Consider the following 18,591-nt stretch of genomic DNA (forward strand, 5'->3'; position numbering starts at 1 on the left):
GAACACCGAAGGAATTATAAATGATTAATTATTTAATTTTTTATGTTATACCTTTTAACAGCAACTTGCCCTTTGAGAGCATTCTCTGTATTTCATTCTTTCCTACATTGGCATGGAGCTTTGAATATAGTAATAATTACAGCCAGTGTTAACAATGAAATCCAAAATGCATTTCAACCTCAATAATTCAAAGAAATATGCACAAGACAAAATATTTGTGGGGTGGATTGTAGAACATACAGAATAAATTATAAAGGATATTTTCAGAGGGAAGGTAAAGACACTAGGATTAAGACTTTCAAATTAAAAACAACTGATATTAGGCTGTTTGAACTATAAATAGGGTAAAATGGCACTTTAGGAAGATTAAAAAAAAAAAAAAGAAAGAAAAAGAAACTTGCCTGGGATTGAGGAGGTTCAACATATATAGATTCTTAAATTTCAAATTTGATAAGAAATTCTTTGAAATTTAAACTGGATTTTGTGGCTTAAATAGCACTTTGGTCACAACCCCCAGTATCTGGTCTGAATTTATTGATGAAAAAAAGATTCAAATTTAAAAATCTGCCTACTCCTTGGGAGCTAAAAACAAACAAAACAAAAAACTTATTAACTACATAGATGTCAGGATTCTGGGACTGACCTCAAAAAATAAACTCTACTCTCTTAAGACACAGAAAAGCTGGTTTGTGGAGCAGCCATAGTGACACTAGCAGCTCTGGTCAGGAAAACAGCCATAACGGCAGAGGACTGGCTGCCCAGGAAATTAAAGTTATGGAGGAAGTCAACATTCAAAACCCAGGAACAATGTAATGGCAGTAATGCAGGATGAAAGAGACCAGGGCACTGTTCAGGATCTCTTTTTTCATTTTTTTCCTTTCTTAAAGGTATTTGCTCTAACAATTGATTGCAAAAACCACAGCTGCTATGAGTAAGACTGAAATCTTCTACTTAACCAAATTTCTGAGACTTTAGACAATGTGACCCTAAGAAGAAATATTTGTCATATTATTTTTATTGCAATAATACATTAATTTACACTAGGTAAAAATTTTAAAGGGAAAAACCTATTTTAATGTAATACATATTATCTAATCTTTTATCGAGATGTATATGACACAGAATATACGGCACATAATAACCTTTATTGCTATAGTAAAGGAAAAGTACTCTTTGAAGCATTCTTTATCTTTTGAGAAAAGGGAAGGGAAAAAGAAAAGCAGTATGTAGCTTCAATTTATTTCAGTTTCAGATATTTGTACTCACAGAGACCAAAAAAAGTAAAGTCTATTTTTCTTTGCTTATTTTTACCACTGTCCATTTTTACCCAGACAAAAATATCTTTAACTTGATTCATTTTTAAGGATCATTTATAAATAAATACTCTGTGACTGTTCTTTATATGTTTCACTCACTTAAGATAATTAATATTATGGCATAATGCCACTGTCTTTTTTACACACAATAAATCCTTATATATTTTAGTGATATGGCTAGAAATTTGATGTTTGCATAGGAAAAAGTTAAATGTAAATATAGAAAAAAGAGGCTTCTCTGAAATTTTTTACCCCAAGTGCAGAATTCATTAGCCCATGGTTTGTAACAAATGGTAACTATTATATAATTTAAAAAAAAAAGAATGAGCACTATTTTAGTGGATCCCTGAGAACAGAAAGAATTCTCTTGACATTAGAATAGCAGTTACTTCAAAAGGTACATGCACAGTGTATTAAGAGCCTAATGCTAAAGAAAAAGAAAATCAAAGGTATCTGCATTAGTGAAAGTGAATTATGTATGTGCTATTCCCTCACCAAGCTCACCACGGATTACAACTCAAACCTACTGAAGTTGTAAAAAAGAATGACAATTAATTAAAGTTACCATTTTTAACAGTGGTTGATGTTATGATGTCAGCTGTATTTTATCTTTTGAAAAATGCAAAACTTTGTAGCTTCTAGTCCCAAAGCAGCCACTGCAGTGCACAGCAGTGTAACAAAGAATGGCAATTGAAAATGGAAAATCTTTCATTTTGCCTACATAACCCTATGAGAATTCTCCCTTCATGGTAAATGAATTCTGGACTGAGGTTGAAATATTTTCTGCCTTAATACTGGGGTTCATTTTTGGTTGCTTTTACTTTTATCTCAAAATGAGGAACACACAAATATGCAAAATTCCTAGTTAAACACCATGAAAGTATTTTATTTCCAAATTCCATCATCCTTCAGACAATAATAATAAGAAATGAAAATCTCTATAGAGAGGGGATGTTCATAATCTTGCCCAAGAGTCCACACATACCATTGGAAGAAAAGAGCAACAGGTACTCAAAACTCATCATCCTACATTTCTGTTTGGATTGGGTCTTTCCTTTTATTTTAGGTGAAAAGAGCACCTCTATGAGTAGGTTTTTGAAGATACATCATACCAATAGAGTTAGAAGACATTCTTCTACTGCATCAAAATATTCCACATAGAATGAATCAAGATTTATGAAAGCTTTGGTGTCATCCTAATTCTTAGCAATTACTGCCTGTTGAGTTCACTGTCTGTGAAAGGGAAGAGAAAGTTAAATCCAAAAAGGACATTCGTAGTACTTCCTCCAGCTATAGGAAATAGGCTATTGTCATCAAATAAGTTGACATTTTCTAAGAAAGAACAGACTCTGACGGGAGGCTTGTTTCCTGATCTGCTACTTTTTAACTGTGTGAGCCACTGCATAACCTTTCTGAATCTCACTCATATATGAAAAATTAGAACAATATCAATCATCTCACAAGATGATTGAAAAGGATTAAATGAAAGACCTAATACCAAGAATTCAACAGTAATTACTTTCAATATTAATCATTTAAAAGAAATTATGTAGTAAGGGTAGTTGTTCATTGGATCATTGGACAAATATTTATTGAACATCTATAATTTGCAAATGCTTTCATCTCTCCAATATGTACATTTCTGACTTTCTCAGAGTTATTTATAGTCTTTGTTTTCTTTGTCCACATTTTATTTACTCTTTCAATTCATTTCCATGCATCCCCTGCCACTATGCCATCAAAACAAGTCACTCTAAGTCTAACAATGAATTTCATGTTGTTAAATCCAATGGAAAATTGTCTTGTTTTGGTCTACTCTTCAATTTCTTTCACCAGCCCATCTTCTTCTACTCCACTTTTAAATGTTTGAATTTTTCAAGATTTGATTTTAGTTTCCTCTTCCCATTCTACATTTTCACTTTGCTTATTTTAATATACACATATTTATTCCCAGTCTGGAATGTTCCTTAAGTAACAACATATCTATCAAACTTCCACCAACACTTTTCTTAAAAAATACCTCACATTCCACATATCAAAAATCGTCCTCATCCTCATTCTTCTAAATTAGTCCACCATCTCTTCAGGCCAAGAGCTAGGGAATCATCTTTTAATACATTGTTCTCCTTCATCTTCTATTTCAGTCATCCACAAATCATATAAACTTTATTTCCTAAATATTCCTGCAACCCATCAACTTGTCTCTGACTCCATTATCACGAGTCCCATTATTGTCATGTCTGGCATGGACTAGAAATCACTTTCTACCTTAGCTCTCCATACACTCTTGCCCTGCCTCTAATACATTCTCTACAGGATAAGCTTTTCTTTATATGAAAAACTGATCATATTACTCTCTAGATTGAATTGCTTTGCTTTTTGAATAGAGAAAAAGAAAAACATGTGACATAAGCTAAAATGACATCATAGATGAATAATTTCTTTTTCCCTGTCTGCTTCTTCAGTGTCATCTCAGATTATTATTTCCTCATTCACTTTGCTCCAGTCAAGGGTCTCTCTTTCAATTCCACTAATTAGCTATGTTTCTGTATACTTCAGGCTCTTAAGAAATACAGTACTTCCTCTGGGATACTCCTTCCTAGCTCACCTCTTTGCCTACTTAAGTTATAATAATTTTCCAGATGTCAGTCTCACTACCAGTTTTTCAGTTAAGCCCAGGTTAATTTGCTGTGTTATAAGCTCTAAGGTTTCCTTTATGTCTCTTTCATTTAACCACATTTTGTCAATAGGTATTTCTTGTATAATTGCTTCATTAATGTATTTTTCTATATACACCTCAGGAGGAAGGGTCTATTTGCCAAACTTCTCATAATAAACCCAGAGACACCAAAATAGCATAAGAATGAACCATATTAGGCAATAAGTACACATTTTTTAAGTTAGAAATAAACAGATGAGTGAATTCTCTCCAGGGAGATGGAGACACATATATATACATACATACATATATATATATGAATGAATATTTAGCATGCTTTAAGTTGCCAAATGAATGACTGAAGGTCAACAGAAGATTAGGTAAGGAGAGATAAAGTGGTCTTTATCTTTTGGGTCACATATGTATGAAAAGTTTTATATTTGCCATTAAGTATAGAGTGATCAATTTTATTATTCCATTTTCACACTGCTATAAAGATAGTACCTGAGATGAAGTAATGTATAAAGAAAGGAGGTTTAATCAATTCACAGTTCTTTATGGCTGGGAAGGTCTTGGGAAATTTACAGTCATGGTAGAAGGTGAACAAGAAGTAAGCACCTTCTTCACAAAGTGGCAGGAGAGAGATAGAGAGAGATGGGGGAAGCACCAGATACTTTACAAACAAGCAGATCTCATAAGAACTCACTTACTATCATTAAAACAGCAAGGAAGAAATCTACTTCCATGAGCCAATTACCTCCCATTAGAGCCATCCCTTAACACACAGGAATTACAATTTGAGATGAGATTTGGGTGGGGACACAGAGCCAAGCCATAACATTCCACCTCTGGCCCCCTCCCAAATTTCATGTCATTTCACATTTTTAAACCAATCATTCCCTACCAACAGTTCCCAAAATCTTCATTCATTCTACCATTAATGCAAAAGTCCAAGTCCCGTTTCATCTGACTCTGTTTATGAACCTGTAAAATCAAAAATAAGGTAGTTTTCTAAGATACAATGAGGGTACAGGTACTGGGTAAATGTTCTGATTCCAAATGGAAGAAATTGGCCAAAACAAAGGGACCACAGTCCCCATGCAAGTCTAAAACACAGCAAGGCACTCATTAAATCTTAAAGCTCCAAAATCATGTCAGACTTCATGTCTGACATACAGGGCACATTGGCTCAAGCAATGGGTTCACACAGTCTTAGGCAGCTCTGCCCTTGTGGCTCTGTAGGGTACAGTCCCCATGGCTGCATTTGTGGCCTGGCATTGAATGCTTGTGGCTTTTCCAGGCTGTCAGTGGATCTACTATTCTAGGGTTTGAAGGATGGTGGTCCTCTTCTCACAGCTCCACTAAGCAATATTCCAGTGAGGATTCTGTATGGGGTCTCCAATCCCACATTTCCCTGCTGCACTGCACTAGCAGAAGTTCTCCATGAGGGCTCCACACCTGCAGAAATCTTCTACCTAGACATCCAGGAGTTTCCATACATCTGAAACCTAGGCAGAGTCACCCAAAGCTCAACTCTTGTATTCTTCTTACCTGTAGGCCCAACACCACCTGGAAGGCCACCACGGCTTGGGGCTTATAACCTCTGAAGCAATGGCCCAAGAAGTAACTTGGTCCCTTTTAGCTACAGCTGAAGCTGGGTCAGCGAGGACTTAGGGAATCATATTCTGAAGCTGCATAGAGCAGCGGGCTCCTGGGCCTGGCCCACAAAGCCATTTTTTCCACTAGGCCTCTGGGCCTAGTGATCTGTGAAGCTGCCATGAAGATCTCTGGCATGCCCTGGAGACATTTCTCTACTGTCCTGGCTATTAACATTCAGCTCCTCATTATTTATGCAAATTTCGGCAGCCAGCCTGAATTTCTCCTCAGAATGGGGTTTTCTCTTAGACCAAATGGTCAGGCTGAAAATTTTCTAAACCTTTATACATTGCTTCCCTTTTAAACATAAGTTCCAATTTCGAATCATCTCTTTGTGAATGTGTATAACAGAATGCTTTCAGAATAACCCAGGTCATTTCTTGAATGCTTTGCTGCTTAGAAACTTCTGTCACTAGATACCCTAAATCATCTCTCTCAAGTTCAAAGTTCCACAGATCCCCAGAACAGGGGTAAAATGCTGCCAGTCTTTTTGCTAAAGCAAATCATGAGTGACCTTTACTCTACTTTCCAATAAGTTTCTCATCTCCGAGACCACCTCAGCTTGGATTTCACTGACAATATCACTAACAGCATTTTGGTAAAAACCATTCCACAAGTCTCTTGGAAGTTCCAAACTTTCCCACATCTTCCTGTTTTTGGAGCCTTCCAAACTGTTTCAACCTCTACTGGTTACCGTGTTCCAAAGTTACTTCTACATTCTCAGATATTTTATAGCAATACCCCACTACCTTGGTACCAATTTCCTGAATTAGATCATTCTCACACTACTCTAAAGATACTACCTGAGACTGGGTAACTTATAAAGAAAAGAGATTTAGCTGACTCACAGTTCTGCAAGGCTGGGGAGGTCTTGGGAAAGTTAGAGTCATGATGGAAGGTGAACAAGAAACAAGCACCTTCTTCACAAGGTGGCAGAGGAGAGATAGAGAGAGAAGTGGGAAGCACCAGACATGTTTCAAACAACCAGATCTTATGAGAACTCACTATCATTAGAACAGCAAGGAAGAAATCCACTTCCAAGATCCAACCACCTTCTACCAGGTTCCTCAGTTGACACATGGGGATGACAATTTGAGGTGACATTTGGGTAGGGACACATAGTCAAATCATATAATCAATGTATATCCAGTTTAGAGGGTTAAGGTTTTTCTTCCAATGTTCATGTTCAATGTGATTCAGATACGGATTTTTATGGGTTTTTTGTAGAAGCTTAATCTGCAAGATTACTAGTCCAGTTTCCATGGCAAGTAGTTCAAATTAATTTTCAAGAAACTAACAGGAATAGACTTTTCTGAACAAGCACATCTACTTACTTTAGAAGCCTTTTTGAGCAATGTCTTCACTTAGCATGTTCTTTATCTCAGTTGTAGGTGAAGAAAGCTTCTCTCACAGAACTTTATTTATATGGACCATTTCAGCAGTGTATTTTTCAAAGGTATTTACAAATTTACAAGAAAAAAACAACCCTGTCAAAAAGTGGGCAAAGGATATGAACAGACACTCTTCAAAAGAAAACATTTATGCAGCCAATAAACATAAGAAAAAAAAGCTCATCATCACTGGTCATTACAGAAATGCAAATTAAAACCACATTGAGATACCATCTCATGCCAGTTAGAATGGTGATCATTAAAAAATCAGGAGACAACAGATGCTGGAGAGGATGTGGAGATATAGGAACACTTTTACACTGTTGGTGGGAGTGTAATTAGTACAATCATCGTGGAAGACAATGTCGTGATTCCTCAAGGATTTAGAAATAGAAATACCATTTGACCCAGCAATCCCATTACTGAGTATATATCCAAAGGATTATAAACTTTTCTATTATAAAGTCACATGCACACATATGCTCACTGCAGCACTGTTTACAATAGCAAAGACTTGGAACCAACCCAAATGCCCATCAATGATAAACTGGATAAAGAAAATGTGGTACATATGCACTATGGAATACTATGCAGCCATAAAAAAGGATGAGTTCATGTCTTTTGCAGGAACTTGGATGAAGCTGAAAACTATCATTCTCAGCAAACTGACAGAAGAACAGAAAATCAAACATTCCATGCTCTCACTCAGAGTGGGTGTTGAACAATGAGAACACATGGACACAGGGAAGGGAACATCACACACTGGGGCCCATCATGGGGTTGGAGGCTAGGAGAGGGAAAGCAGGAAATGGGGAGATTGGGGAGGGCTAACTTTAGGAGAAATACCTAATGTAGATGGGGGGATGGATGCAGCAGACCACCTTGGCATGTGTATACCTATGTAACACACCTGCATGTTCTGCACATGTATCTAGAACTTAATGTATAATAAATAAATACATAAAATATTTATAAAAATTTTTTAAAAGATCATCATTGGCTTACATTAATTGTCTAAGTCCTATCTTTGTCTTTAGTCCCTGTTATTTTTAGTTTTAGTTTCCTTGTCTCTTTTTTCTTTTCTTTTTTTGAGACAGAGTCTTATTCTTTTGCTCAGGTTGCAGTGCTCAGCTCATTGCAACCTCCACCTCCAAGGTTCAAGTGATTCTCATGCCTCAACCTCAGAAAAGCTGAGATTGCAGGCATGCATCACCACATCCAGCTATATTTTTGTATTTTTAGTAGAACCAGTATTTCACTATGTTAGCCAGGATGGTCTCAAACTCCTGGCCTCAAGTGAGCCACCTGCCTCAGCCTGCCAAAGTGCTGGGATTACAGGCATGAGCCACTACACCCAGCCTTCCTTGTCTGGTTTCTGACACTGGTTTCTATTTCTGGATTTTTTTTAATTAAAATAGCCACCATAAAGACACAACAAAGAGAGAAAACTATAAGCCAACAGGATTGGTGAACATAGGTATAAAAATCCTCAACAAAGTATTAGCACATCGAATCTAGAAGCACATAAAAAAGTTAACTTACCACAATCAAATAAATTTTATTCCTGGGATGCAGGGCTCATTTAACATATACTAATCAATAAACGTGACTCACCACATAAATAGAATTAAAAACAAAAACCAGATAATCATCTCAATAGGTGAAGAAAAAGCTTTTGATAAAATCCAACATTGTTTAATGATAAAAACTTCTCAACCAACTAGACATCAAAGAAACATGCCTCAAAATGATAAGAGCTATCTATGACAAACCACAGCCAGGAGCATATTTAATGGGCAAAATATGGAAGCATTCCCCTTAGTAACTGGAACAAGATAAGGAAGCTCACTCTCATCACTTCTGTTCAACATAGTATTGGACTTTCTAGCCAGAGCAATCAGGCAAGAGGAATAAAAGGCACCCAAATAGGAAAAGGAGTAGTAAAACCCTCTCTCTTCACAGATAATATGATTCTATACCTAGAAAACCTGAAAAATTTGAGATGATGTTAAATTTTATTGAAGGCCTTTTCTTCATCTATTGAGATGATCGTGTGGTTTCTGTTTTCAGTTCTGTTTATGTGGTAAAACATAATTATTGATTTGCTTGTGCTGAACCAACGTTGGATCCCAGTAATAAAGCCTACTTGATCAAGGTAGATTCGCTTTTGATATGCTGCTGGATTTGGTCTGCTCCTACTTTGTTAAGGACTTTTTTCATCTGTGCCCATGGGGGATACTGGCCTGAAGTTTTTTTGTTGTTGTTGTTATTGTTGTGTTTCTGCCAGCTTTGGTATCAGAATGATACTGGCCTCATAGAATGAGATAGGGAGGAGTCCTTCCTCCTACACAACAGCAAAGACATGAAATAAACCTGGATGCCCATTAATAGTGGACTGAATAAAGAAAATGTGGTACATATACACCATGGAATACAACACAGCCATAATGAAATAAGCCATGTCCTTTGCAGTAAAATAGCTGGAGTTAGAGGCTATTATCCTAAGCACATTAATGCAGGAAGAGAAAACTAAATATCTTATATTCTTACTTGCAAGTAGGAGATAAACACTGAGTACACATGGACACAAAGAAGGAAACAATAGACACTAGGGCCTACTTGAGAGTGGAGGGCTGAGAGAGGATGAGGGTTGAAAAACTACTTATTGGGTACTATGCTCACTACCTGGGTGACAAAACAATCTCTGCACCAAATCCCTGCAACATGCAATTTATTCAGGTAACAAACCTGTCTATGACCCCCTGAACCTAAAATAAAAGTTGGAAAGAAAAATAATAATAATAAAACCCTAAAGTTTCCACCAAAAGCTCCTACACCTGATAAATGACCTGAGTAAAGCTTCTGGATACAAAATCAATGTATAAAAATCAGTAGCAAGGACCTAGAAATAGAAATTCCATTTGACCCAGCAATCCCATTACTGGGTATATATCCAAAGGATTATAAATCATTCTACTATAAGGACACATGCACACAAATGTTCATTGCAGCACAGTTTACAATAGCAAAGACCTGGAACCAGCCCAAATGCCAATCGATGATAGACTGGACAGGGAAAATGTGGCACATATACACCATGGAATATTATGCAGCCATCAAAAACGATGAGTTTGCATCCTTTGTAGGGACATGGATGAACCTGGAAACCAGCATTCTCAGCAAACTGACACAAGAACACAAAATCAAATACCGCATGTTCTCACTAATAGACGGGTGTTGAACAATAGGAACACATGGACACAGGGAGGGGAGCACTATACACTGGGGTCTGTTGGGGGCAGTAGCAGGGGACAGCAGGGGTGGGGAGTTGGGGAGAGATAGCATGGGGAGAAATGCCACATATAGGTGAAGGGGAGGAAGGCATCAAATCACACTGCCACGTATGCACCTATGCAACAATCTTGCATGTTTTTCACATGTACCCCAAAACCTAAAATGCAATAAAAAAAATCAGTAGAATTTCTATACACCAATGACAATAAATCTGAGAGCCAAATCAAGAGTGCTGTCCCATTTACAATAGCCATCAAAATAAATAAATAAATTTCCTTGAAATACATGCAAACAAGGAAGCAAAAGAACTCCACAAGGGCCGGGCGCGGTGGCTCAAGCCTGTAATCCCAGCACTTTGGGAGGCCGAGGCGGGTGGATCACGAGGTCAAGAGATCGAGACCATCCTGGTCAACATGGTGAAACCCCGTCTCTACTAAAAATACAAAAAATTACCTGGGTGTGGTGGCGCGTGCCTGTAATCCCAGCTACTCAGGAGGCTGAGGCAGGAGAATTGCCTGAACCCAGGAGGTGGAGGTTGCAGTGAGCCGAGATCACGCCATTGCACTCCAGCCTGGGTAACAAGAGCGAAACTCCGTCTCAAAAAAAGAAAAAAGAAAAAGAAAAACTCCACAAGGAGAGCTGCAAACACTACTGAAAGAAACCACAGATGATACAAACAAATGGAAAAACATTTCACGTTCATAGATTGGAATAATCAGTATCATTAAAATGTCTATACTGCCCAAAGCAATCTACAGATATAATACTATTTCTGCCAATTACCAATGTCATTTTTTATGGTATTAGAAAAAATATTCTGAAATTCATATGGAACCAAAAAGAGCCCAAATAGCACAAGAAATCCTAAGCAGAAAGAACAAAGCTGGAGGTATAACACTACCTGACTTCAAAATAAACTGTCAGGTTATAGTAACCAAAACAGCATAGTAGTGCTACAAAAACACACATAGACTAATGAAATGGTATACAGAATCCAGAAATAAAGCCACACACCTATAATCTGAACTTCAACAAAGTCAACAAAAATAAGCATTAAGGAAAGGACTCCCCAGTCAATAAATGTTTCTGGGATAACTGGCTAACCATATACAGAAAGATATAACTGAACACTACCTTTCATGATATACAAAAATGAATTCAAGATGGATTAAAGAGTTACACATAAGGCACCAAACTATGAAAATTCTGCAAAAAAAAAAAAAAAAAGTAGGAAATACCATTCTAAACGTCAGTCTTGGCAAAGAATTTATGACTAAGTCCCCAAAAGCAATTGCAACAAAGCCAGAAATTGACGAATGGGACTAAATTAATCCATTTATGCCAAAGGTTGCAAATTTTTTTGTGTGAAAAATCAGACCTTGGCGATGGCCTTGAGTGTAGGATATAAAGAACTCCCCCAAGTTTGGCATTCCAACAATGGAACACGAAGCATAAATTTAAAGAGCTTCTGTACAGCAAAATAAATTATCAACAGAATAAATAGGCAATCTATAAAATGAGAGAACATATTTGCAATATGCATCTGACAAAGGCCTAATATCCAGAATCTATAAGAAACTTAAAAAAAATTAACAAGGTAAAACAAATAACTCCATTAAAATGTGGGAAAAGAACATGAACCCACACCTCTCAAAAGTAGATCATACAACTGGCCAACAAATGAATGAAAAATAGCCCATCACTAATCATCAGAAAGATGCAAATCAAAACCACAATGAAACATCGTCTCACACCAGTCAGAATGGTTATTAGTAAAAAGACAAAAAGTAGCAGATGTTGGCAAGGTTGCAGAGAATAGGGAATGCTTATACACTGTTGGTGGGAATGTAAATTAGTTGAGTCACTGTGGAAAGTAGTTTGGAAATTTCTCAAAGAACTTAAAAGAGAACTACCATTTGACCCAGCAATTACACTCCTGTGTATATAGTCAACGGAAAATAAATTGTTCTGTCAAAAAGACACTTACACCCACATATTCATCATAGTACTATTCACAATAGTGGAGAAGATAAAATATAGTATATATATATACCATGGAATACTATACTGCCATAAAAATAATGAAATCATGTTCTTTACAGCAATGTGGATGTAACTGGAGGTCATTATCCTAAGCAAACTAACACAGAACAAGAAAACCAAATATTGCATGATCTCACTTGTAAGTGGAAGCTGAACACTGAGTATGCATGGACATAAAGATAGGAACAATAGATACTGGGGATTACTAGATGAGGGGAGGATGGGACGGGGACAAGGGTAGAAAAACAATTCTCACTACCTGGGTGATGAGATCATTCCTACACCAAATCTCAGGGTCACAGTTTACCCGTACAACAAATCTGCACATGTACCCACTAAACCTAAGTAAAAATTGGAAAAAATAAAAGGAAATAAAAGCCCAAATAAAGTCTAGACCTTTAACTAAAGAGTGGGTGGTCTGAATTCAGGAACACTCACTTGAAACACCCAATGGGTTTTCTGAAGACAGAGTTTGTGCTGGTACAAAGTGTCCTTTCAGAGAGAACACCAGGTGGTCAGGTCAAGTCACTTTGAATCCAGCTGACTTATATCAGATATGCCAACCTAAAATGAAGAAGCTGATGCAAAGTTAATACATGTAAGGAGTTTATTTGCAATCCTTCAAGCTTGAGGATTGCAACCCAGGAACATGGATGCAATTTTGCCATGAATATATACTCCATTAACAGCAGTTACAAGTGGATTTTTAAAGGAAAAAGGAAAAGACAGTTTCTAAGTTGTTTACCAATAATTTACAATAAAATAACATAAGCTATAAAAATAATAAGCCATTGGCTATTTCAATGACAGAAGAGGAGGATAAAGTTAATTACATGGGCTCAGACATTCCTCATGAATTAAAAATAGAGGATTAGGAGAGAGAAAAGTCAATGAATTTTACAATGAATAGCCCAGGTGATGTGGAAGGTAGATAAACTGGTGACAGAAAATTGACAGGGAGGGACATTTGGTGGAAGTTACTTAGTTTTGTTTTGATAATTACAAGTCCTTTCTAGAAAGTTTGTTTCTGACATCAATACTATGTAGTCTATATATAACAGGTATCTCTTATACTAATAAAACCTTTGTGCCTAAGAGAAAAAACAACACAGTAAGATTATGAGGACAATAGTTAAAATGCTGATGAACCATTTGCACAGAAATACCTAGTAAGTGAAAAGAAAATGGCAATCAGAATCAAGGAGTGCTTGTACAATCTGAGTTCTAGGTCTGTTATATATGCATTGTAGGTGTTAAAATGTACTTTCGCATGATGGTATTAACTAAACAAATCAGTTACTTGTTTAGTTAATTAAATCAAACAAATTAGTTATTTGTTAATTATAAAGTAAATTATATATTAATCACAAACTTTTTAAAATTCACACATTTCAAAGAAAACACCGCTTTTGCAAAAGAGACTTACAAAATACAGGCCAATATACTTTTGAAGTGTTCACTGATGTTTGTTCTGTTCTTAGCTTCAAGGTCTATTTAGAATTATACACTTGTCAAGGATCATGAAATTCAACTACAAAGAAATGTTTAGAGATTTTCGGATAGGTATTCAAAACATAGGTATTAATGCAATATTGACTTTATATTTTGTTGAACATCTAGAAATGTTGTCTCTCAAGGAAAATATTGACCTTATCTCTGGGTTGATAAATCTCTATGTTCACTGCAACAAAAGTCAATACCTGTATCCATACCAATACCCACAATACCAATACCCACAATACCAATACCCACATCCATTTTCCCAGACAATAACCACTTCTATTTGTGCTGCAATGATTAGTGTTTAAAGACTGCTTATTAAAACAGAAATAAAACATGAATAGAAATGTTAGTTTTCAAAGTCTTAAAATTTGTTGACTAGACAAATAAATAATTCTAAAATGAATCAAGTATGCCTAAGCTTTCATATTGAGAAATTAAATTTGCAAATTATTTTTGCCAAGTAAAACAAAAACTGTTTATGATTAGTAAATACAGTTGGAAAGGGAAGAACTAAGCCTGTAATCTTATGTTTTTACAAATCTCTTACTACTTTTGTTTCTCCTAAACTATATACATTTAGGTTTTTCCCAGCTATATAACTTAGAAATAAAATTTTCTTCTGTGAAGCTACTGAGAATTTTTGGCTTGTTACTTTAGCACAATCTTGTATATAATATTAATATAGTATCTAAAGAACAATGGTGTATGTATTAACTGATTCTTTAAATTATAATAATCCTCTATTTCCTCTCTATTTCCAAAATAGCAAGCAATCTTTTTGGTGAGTTTCTGTAATTTTACTTTGATCTTTTTCTAATTCCAGATTTTGAAAATAAGTAGTTTGTGTTATATATATTCTGTGGGAGGTCAGAGTTTCCATGTCTCTTAAATAGAAATTTGTGGGAATGAATGGAGATTCTTAGAATTGTGTTCTTTTTCAAAGGAAGATAATTTAAATGAGCAGCGTGAGCAACAGCCATCTCCTTAATAAGGAGATTGTTAACACTATCCTATAAATGCCTATTGTGAACATTAAAACGATTCCCTAATACTCAGTTTTCCTCTCTACCTCCAAGTACACAAAAAAAGTTGTCCTTCCTGTCTTCTAATATATTAGGTATGAACATGGGACTCATCAAGAAATGTAAGCAGATAAGGCATGTGTCACTTTTAAGTGGTAGTAACCACTTGGCTTTGTATAAGATGGTGGAGCCAAAAAAGTGAAGTAGCATAAATCACTGAGTATGAAGAACAGCTTGCTTGGAGGGTCACTCAAACCCACAATAAACTTAAGAAAAAAAAATTGATAGGTTAAGACACTGATATAGCAATATACAGTATTGCTTATCCTACAACATAACTTCAGTATTTACACTGCTATACCATCTAGGGAAATAATCAAGGAATCTGGCTCCAGAAATAATTCCTAGCTTTCTTTGAACTTATTGAGTTGATGGAGAAGCCATAGATGCCATTAATCCAAAATAAAGGAAGAAGGGAAAATAAATAAATAATATAGCCTACCTCATTTGAAAGTACAAGAGCCTTGTTTCCGTTTTCAATTTCTTCTACCTTGTGACTAAATTCTCCTTCATTCATCTCTAAAAGTTATTCTTCAGATTTGACTTTACCTGATTTAGCCAAAGGCCAAAGTTTCCAATTAGGGTCATCATAAAATTCCAAATATGACTTCTTCTACTGTTACATAATTAAACAAGTTCTTTTTTGTGTGTATATTCAGCAAAAATGCCATCACTTTTCTATATACTCTACTGACTATAATTAATACTTTATCTAGAACTTAGTGGACTGTAATTTCTCAGGCCAATTTAATAAGAATTATAGTCTTGACAGAAACCTAATCTTGTAAAGATTACCTTGTGCCATCATTATGAGTCTTTTTATGGCAGTATATAATCCTATCACTGAATGACAATGCCCATGGATCTTGGCACTCAGCTACATAACTTAGTGGCAACAATATTAGAAATGGCAGCCCATTCACCTTTCAGGGTGATAGCACTAATACAGTTGCTTCTCTTCATTTATGCTCTAAAAGCTTACTCAGGAGATGATATTACAGAAAACCTTTTCTAAGCAATTTTCTGTAATACTTTAGAAAAGGTTTTCTGTAATATCATCAATACAATGCATTAGTACCAGAATGCAAATACAATATATTGGTATTGTATGTAAACATTGTATGCTTATCATTGATTAAGGAAAAGAAAGGCTTCTGATGCAGTGCATTTTTTCTTCTTTCCAAACACTGTTTACCTTTTATACTCTTGAAATGAAGCTTTCCATGTAATTTTAGGGGGTGAATGTAAGGAGGAGAAACCTTAGGATTTTCATTATCTTCTTGTCTTTGTCGTTGTATCTTAAAATTATACTTTTGAAGTTTTTTGAGCTTCAGGATCTATTGCTTTTGTCACATTTGAGATCATTTTTTGTGCTTATTTCCTAGGCTTACTTTATATTTATTTACCATCTTAAAAGAAAGTAATTAAATAGCATCAAACTAATGAACTGATTTCTCAGAATTCTTAAATCCTCCCCAAGTGTAAAAAATTTAGCTCCAACTCTTAAGAAAAAAACCATTGTTAATAAGAAGCTATGTCTCCATAAATACATGTATGTGTATGACTGTGTATACATGCTACTTTATAAACATAATCATTTAATTACTAAAACCAATTCAAGAACTAGTGGCCTATATGCAGATAAATGACACAGGAATTACTATGCCATTGATTTCATTATCATTCTCTGCATCATTTTTCTTCCTGCAACTATACTGCAAATAAGAATTTCATCTAATACACCAAAAATTATCTAGCAAACAGCTGATCATTTTTAAAGGAAATGAATAGTTGTATTAAATAAAATGTTTAGCATAATCAGGGGCAAATTAAAATTACTTTTTCCTAATTAAAATCAGTCAAGAATAATCTGTAATGCTTTTATATCTCTTTCAAAGTATGTAGATAATGAGATTGGGTTTATTCCCTTATGCTGGTTTGGTTTTCTCTTCCAATTCTTGTCATGTGATATTTAAAGGTTTAGTAAAAACGTCTATAAGAAAGCTTTCAGATATCCTGACCATACACTTTTCCTCTGTCTACAGCTAGAGATACCTGATCTATACTCACCACTGCCTCAGACTTTAGATTTAGTATGTGTCATTACAAGATAAACATTTATTTTAGTAGATAATTCATTATTAAATCAATGGATAGTTCCAGTTTTATTTTGGCCTCACATTATAGGAATATACTCTAACTTTAATAATTCAGTTCCCAGCTAACTGCCAAGGGGGCCCTATCTTAAATAAGTAACTTCCCAGTATTCGGTGTCTTTTCATACCAGGACTCTGTGCAAACTTTCATAACTAAGTACGATTCTTGAATTTAAGTTCAATATTGGAAAGAACAATCTATAGACAAGCAATACCCATATGTCTATGTCATTTAATTACTGAATACTCCTGTAATGTGCTTTTCTAATCTGCCTACCTGCCCAGCTATCTCTTAGCATTTCTATATCTCCTCAATACTAAATTAATACTTGCAGTGAGACCTGACTCTCCAGGAACTATTCCTCAGCCAGCATATTAGACTTCTTCTCATCTGATATTGTCTACCACTTTTAGTCCAAGTCCCAGCCTCCCATTAATGAGAATATATTTAGCTACTTTCAGGTTTAAAAACCTAAACTGCTGTCTATAAAAGCTATGAATCTTTTTTTTCAAGGCATTATTACTGTTATTCTTTTCCTATCTTTCTAAAGCTTTATTTCTACTTCAAGGTATATTTAACCTACAGCATATAATATGGTACTTTAAGTATAATATTAGATGTCTCATCCAAATACTATATATCAATAATAACCTTGATCTAGTTTTAAATGTATAATATTAGATGTCTCATCCAAATACTATATATCAATAATAACCTTGATCTACTTTTAAATGTCATGTTGTATAAATATTTTTCCAAAAAGAAATTGCTTAATTTGTATTTCTGGGGAGTATGTAATATAAAATTATACTATTTAATACCAAAGCCTGGGTAGGGATGGTAACCATATTATAACCAAACACACGATAAACCATAATATATTTCCTATATTCTTAAAGAAATAATTGTTTTCTGCATTTAGGTTTTACATTATTTTTTAAATGATTAAATAGAGACCTTGAAAATGTCTACAATGTTGTTCTCTTTAACATCCCCTAAAACAACATAAAGTGCTTTCTTGTTTTTGTGTTCTCTTCGTAAAATAGCTTCTCATTTTGTTTCAAATGTACATGGAACTGTAATAGGCAAGATGATGCCACAGACATATTTCTCATAAAATCATCAGAGGTCATCTCAGATTTTCAACAAATGCTGATTTTCTCATCTTCAAAGCTCAGGTGAGTATGAGAGATAACTGTAACATCCATTTATCAGCTTGTAATTTTCTGAGAAGTCAAGATGATATTCAGAGCATGAAAAATAGGAAATCCTGAACAGGATGCTATTTATTAAAAGTTATAAAGAGCAAAGGGAAAACTATATTCAAATACCAATAGTTCTTAATATGTAAAACAAATGTGATGGGTCTCTATAATAAAAATCCAAAAATTCTAACCCTTTTACTCTTTGAAATTGTAAAAACTTGATAATGACATATATTTACTATCACTTCCTACACTAACATTTGGTCCCTGAAATTGGCTATTACA

This window comes from Aotus nancymaae, unplaced genomic scaffold (genome assembly GCF_030222135.1).
Source record: "Aotus nancymaae isolate 86718 unplaced genomic scaffold, 86718_ANA_hifiasm-v0.15.2.pri h1tg000008l, whole genome shotgun sequence".
In the NCBI taxonomy this organism is placed as follows: domain Eukaryota; kingdom Metazoa; phylum Chordata; class Mammalia; order Primates; family Aotidae; genus Aotus; species Aotus nancymaae.